Source organism: Pelobates fuscus, chromosome 1 (assembly GCF_036172605.1).
Source record: "Pelobates fuscus isolate aPelFus1 chromosome 1, aPelFus1.pri, whole genome shotgun sequence".
Taxonomy (NCBI): domain Eukaryota; kingdom Metazoa; phylum Chordata; class Amphibia; order Anura; family Pelobatidae; genus Pelobates; species Pelobates fuscus.
This window is the reverse complement of record NC_086317.1, coordinates 239,658,762-239,665,223: the sequence shown is the minus strand read 5'-3', so window position 1 is coordinate 239,665,223 and position 6,462 is coordinate 239,658,762.

Below are 6,462 nucleotides of genomic sequence, written 5' to 3'. Positions count from 1 at the left end.
TTTTTTTACTTTTTTTTTTTACTTTTTTTTACTTTTTAAAAAAAAATTTAAACTTTTGTTTTGCTTATTATTTTTTTTAAAGTTTCCTAAACTTTCGTAAAACTTTTTTTTACAGATTTAACATTTTTCTAAGCTTTGTTTTACCGTTAACCCCCTAACTAGCAGTAAGCAGCACTAACAGTAAATTGCCCATTTTCCCATAACTCCCACCCACCCCAGCTAGCAAAAAAATTAATTATACAATATTTAAATTAGTTAATTAAATAAATGTAACCCCTGAGGGTTAAAAAATAAATAAAAGTTAATCGTCAGGGGTTAAAAAAAATTAGATCACAGCATAATACTGAGATCTGTATTTTGATCACTGTAGGCAGTGATCGACTGGCAGGGAAGGGGTTCATTTTTTATTTGGACTGGGTAAAGGGTTTATTTTTACTTTTTTTACTTAAACGTTATTAAAACTTTTTTTAACTTAATTTTTTAACTTTTTAAAGCTTATTTTTAAACTTTTTTAACGTTAACCCCTAGTTAGCCTAACACTAAATCCCCCAATTCCCCACTAACTTCCACCCTCCCCAGCTAGCTAAATTTATAATTTTAAAATATTTAAATTAATTAATAAAATAAATGTAACCCGTGAGGGTTAAAAAAAAAAAAAGAATTAACCCTCAGGGGTTAAAAAAAATAAAAAATCAGATCATAATAAAATGTAATCCCTGCCAATTGATCACTGTATTCAGTGATCAATTGGCAGGGAAAGGGGTTAATTTTTTATTAAAATGGGTAAAGGGGGTGGGATTTTAATTTAATTATTTTTTTTCAACAGGGGGCAGGATCACTGATGATCCGTCTCCCTGCACTTCACAGTGAACCCGGAAGTGCAGGGAGGCGGAAGGTGAGTATACACAGCACATGTGCTCGCTCTGACATGCTGTCAGAGCGGGCACATGTGCTGGGACAGCCCGATCCGGTGCTCCCGTTCTGCCTCTAATACAGATGCAGACCGAAGCACCATTAACCTCGCGATCTCCACGATTGCGGCGATCTGGGGTTAATTTTAACAGGTGACGGACGAGGTCCGTCACTCGTCGTTAAGGCAATCCCCTGAGTGACGGACCTCGTCCGTCACTCGTCGTTAAGGGGTTAAAGTAATTGGCGCATGTTTACTTCCTTCTAATATCCTGTAAATCATCCACCTGATTCCATTTAATAATGCTTGTGCCGTAGGGGGCATTTAAAAAAACACTTCAAGCACCAAAATCACTACAGCATGCTAAGGGAGAATAAACAGGGTTATGGGAAAAGATGAGTACAGGAGCGGACTGACAGTGTCCTGGGCCTCCTGAAGATAGAGATATATATAAAATATATATATATATATAATAATGGTGAGGCAGCACTCTAAAATCCAATTTTTATTTATGCAATTAAAATTCAACGTTTCAGTCCTCTCAGGGGCTTTCTTCAGGAAAAAAATGCAGTAATAAACACACACAACAAGGCATATATACTTTCTATTTTTATTATATATATATATATATATATATATATATATATATATATATATATATATATCATGGGCGGACTGAGAACCATCAGGGCCCCCGGGCAAAATAAATCAAGGGCCCCCTTACAGGCCCCACCCATACTCCGCAGCAAGTGCCACCCATGTCCCGCCTCCATGCACCGCCTCCAGCCACACCCTACACAATCTTTAGACACAAGGAACAAAAGTGCAATAATCCCTTCGAGGCCCCAGTAGAGACTACAATTGAGGGCTAATGGGCCATGGAGGGGGGTCTTTCTAGCAGAGGCTATCCTCAGTGTCCTTTAGAGAGTGTGTTAGAAAGAATCCCCTCCAGGCCCTATTAGAGACTACAATGGAGTCTAATAGGCTTGGAAGGGGGTCTTTCTAACAGAGGCCATCTCAGTGTCCCTGCTGGAAACAGTCGCCTCCAGGCCCCAGTAGAGACTACAATTGAGGGCTAATGGGCCATGGAGGGGGGAGCATTCTAGCAGAGGCTATCTCAGTGTCCTTTAGAGGGTGTGTTAGAAAGAATTTCCTCCAGGTCCCATTAGAGACTACAATGGAGTCTAATGGGGCCTGGAGGGGGGTCTCTCCAACACTCTGGTTCCTATTCACAATATAGCAACACAACATAGCTCGGTGATACCTAGGCCAAGTTGGCTCCTCTTACCTTAATTACTGTTGCTGGGTGGCAGTCTGTGGGCTTGCTGGCAGGCTGTGGGCTTACTGGCTGCAGCTGGCAGGCTGTGGGCTTGCTGGCTGCTGCCGGCAGGCTGTGAGCTTGCTGGCTGCGGCTGGCAGGCTGTGGGCTTGCTGGCTGTGGGCTTGCTGGCTGTGGTTGGCAGGCTGTGGGCTTGCTGGCTGTAAGCCTAACTGGTGGCCTGTGGGCTGGCTGGCTACTGGCCAGCCTGTGGGCTGGCTGGCCGGCCTGTGGGCTGGCTGGCTGGCCGGCCTGTGGGCTGGCTGGCTTGCTGGCTACTGGGGCACTTGTAGATTATTTAAAGAAATAATCCATGCACAATAACCACTACTGCTCTGTATAGTCGTTATGGTGCCAGGAGGGCCGGGCCCCCCTTTCAGAGTAAGTAGTCAAACCGTTTAAGAACAGTTTGACAACTTACCTGGGGTCTGCTGGGATATGAGGCTGTAGTAGGGTATAGGAGCAGTGGTGCAATGTGTAAGGGGTGCAGTGTGTGTGAAAGGTTCAGTGTGTGTTAGGGGGTGTAGTGTGTGAATGTGTAGGGTGTGTGGGGCAATGTGTGTATGAGGGGGCTGTGTATGTGTGTGGCAATGTTAGTATGGGGGGCTGTGTGTGTATGGGTGGGCAGTGTATGTGTGTGTGTGTGTGAGGCAATGTGTGTAGGTGTATGGGGGCAGTGTGTGAATGTGTATGGTGTGTGGGGGCAGTGTGTTTATGGGGCTAGAGTTCACTCTCACCACTGCGACCACCAGGAATCCCTGAAGTGGATGAGGGGCTTCAATGGAGACCATTATATACATATGTAATTAAAAAAATTCACCCCCCCCCTCCCTGAGCCTTACCTTTGGCCAGAGGGGGGAATTCTTCTCTTAGCGGTCCAGCCAGCACTGAAGACAGCTGTCTTTCCCTGAAGTGCTGCATGTTACACTGATCAGGCAGCTCCGCACTGCTCCCTGAACTTTTGACACATTATGTAATTTCCTCTATAACGAGCCGCATGGAGCTGCCTGATCTGTGTTACAGACAGCTCTCCTGCTGTGCTCATCAGTCAGGCACACTGAGAGTCAGCCTAGTGGGGCTTTGGGAGGGCCCATTAGCTGTCACTCAGTGTGCCATGGTGGAGCAAACGAGGGGAGATTGTATCTTGTAACAGGTCCGTGCGGGGCACCTGACTGACTGCAGACTGGCTGAGGAGATTATTAAACTCCCCAGCCGAGCTGTTGCTATATGCACAGCGGGCAGGCCCCTCGGAGCCTCGGGCTCTCGGTCCATGACCGATTTGCCCGAGTGCTCAGTCTGCCCCTGGATGAGTATATATCTGAGGCATTAAAACAATTGGTAGATGAATCGACTTATGTGAGCTTATAATAGGGTCCAACTAAAGTTTGTACTGATACCGGAGAAACTGACGGAAGCCAAGCACAGAGAGATGGACACAGGTTTCTTCAGGAAGGAAGAGATTCTTTATTGGATCACCGATCGGGACTCAGAGGGACTAGCGTCACCAAAATACAGCAAATTCTGAGCCCCGGACAACAGTGCAGGCTCCTTATATAGGCATATAACTCCTCCCATATTAAGCTCCACCCGCACATTCCCTTGACCAATCAATACAAATAAGAATTAACTTCCTGTTTGACCGCATGGCTTGTCCAGCACAATGGAGGAGGGGGAATACTATATCCTGTATTCTTGCACATGCTCCGTACACTACTGATCGTATCTTGCCTCGTGCAACCAACTGATCGATACGTCAGCATATGCACGTACACATGCCACGTGGTAATCTCGGCCTACTAAATTTATTTTTACCGAGATTCCACCACATTCCCCCCTTTGATGCCTCTTGATATTTTACAATTACTTGAGGCATCACATAACCTTAGTTTTGCTTACACCGCAAGTTACCTTGAACCAGACCAGACTTATCTTATGATGTGAATCTTCAACATTCATCTTCTTGCATTGGTTCTCCCTGATCTAGGGCCCTATATTTATATATCGCCATTATCTGTGCAGCAGCCTTCCTCTCTGCTATACTTCCTATCAGGCTTTGCACAGACCTAACTACTAAGGGTATAAGACACGGTAGGAGTAGACACAACAGTAAAATCAGTAGGACTCCACCTACCACTGCCTTAAGCCCTCCAAACCATTCATACCAGCTACCAAACCAACTACTTGGATTGTACCCTTTCCATACCTGAGTAGGCACATGCGCTAGTTTAACCATATGGCTAGTAAGCTCAGCTATTGCTTGCCCTTCGTCGTCTATTTGAAGACAGCAATTGCTTAGGTTAAACTTCCCACATACACCTCCCTCTACTGCCAAAAGGTAATCCAAGGCTAATCTATTCTGGTAGACTGCTGTCCTCATCCTGGTGTTATGCTTCGCTAGAAGATTGAGCGCTTGTGATGTCTCGTTAGTGATAATCTCAACCACCGCCTGTAATCTTATAATACGGTTGAGCATATAAATAGGGGTTCTATAACCAAAGGTACCATCCTCAGCCCACGTGGCTGGCCCATAATAATCTATAATACGCTGGGGAGGCCATTCATTATCTTCCCAGGTGCCTATCTCTAAGGGTCCCCTTTTCTTCCTATGATTCACATCATACACTTTAACACCTAAAGTCTCACCTGTTTCAATCGGTAACAAGAAGAAGGATGGTTTGAGCATACCCAACACACATGCCCCTTCCCAGTCCTGTGGCAGTTCCGAATAGGCTTTCTTACCACAGATCCAGTACAAATTTGCTGGGGCTCTCCAGGTAGATGTGATGGATAGATCAAACCACACATCCTTTAAATTGGCGTATCTAGCAAACGGGTTAGATGGTTCTGAGACATTTGAAGCCGACCACCAAGTTGTATTCTTTGTATCATCATCATAAGCTTTTTGCCCTAGACAAGTTAATTCTCCTACAGAAGTATTATACATTATTCCTTTCCTTGCTATGCAAACATAACCTATGATGGAGGTCTTTAATCTCCACTCAGATTTACCTCTAACACTCAAATGATAATCGGCTTGTGTAGATATTAGTTGGTCAACTGCCTCAGAACCGGACATTACCTCCTTTGCTTCCCAAGGCCATTGGTCTCCCATGTTAGTACCTCCACACACATAGCAGTTGGTAACATTAAGACTACCGGCAATACTTTCAGCTAGGTCAATGAACAGGTTTTTAGCGTTATGGGGGATCTTATTATCTATACTCATCTCTTCATAAAAGGAATGGTATACTTGATGAGTCTGGGAGGATACCGTATCAGTCTCTATTCCTATAAACAATAATGTCCCAGGATCTAAACCCGTCCCGTATATCTGAAACCCAAATAAATTGCCATACTTATCTAAGAACTTGTCGGGGTTATTAATAAGTATATGGACTGGGTTACATTCCATAGACTTACAATATGGGCTAGTCGGCAACTTAGTCACTATCATGTCTTTGTCTACTGTCTGTCCCCAAGTCGCCCACCCCACACAAGACCAATATGGACAGAAGTTATAGTCTTTATTTGGGCATCTAGGACTTACATATTTATTTTTGCTACTGGGACAAATGTATTTATCGTTAGATCCATACGTCCTCTCCCATCTAAGATCCCCACATACATTCCACGGCTTTCTACCACTTGATATCGCCTTACATGCATCAAATAGCAGAACACCCGAAGAATATACGGATTCTAACACCGTCTTATTAATTAGGGTCCCCTGAGGATCTCCATTCCTGAGAGTCAACCAAATTGTACGAGGCTGATACTCCGGACTGAAGCACTTAGGTTCTCCTACTCCTAAATGGCATACACTATAGTCTATATTTAAGTATCTACATCTTGATACATCTCCTTTACATTCGTATTGTGAATGCCAAATTAGGGTTTGGGAAATATGGTTACCTGTTCTCGTAGTCTTAATGCATACCTCACAGCTAGGAGTGTCGGTACCTCTACCTTCCTGAATATAAAAACACATATAAATAAACACAATCAAAAGCACATCTTTCGCCGTCATCCTCAGTCTTCGTCCGTGCGATGGAACCTCAGCTTCCAGGATGTGAGGGCTGCAGGGAATGGAGTTCTGCTCGTCTTCACAGGTGTCCCTTCGGGACTTTCCTGGCTTATACACTATGTGATGGTAAGAGGACAGGCTTTATTATGGCCTTCTCACTTACACCTGTAACAATAAAATTTGTAATCCACAATAATTCCTCGTTACTCC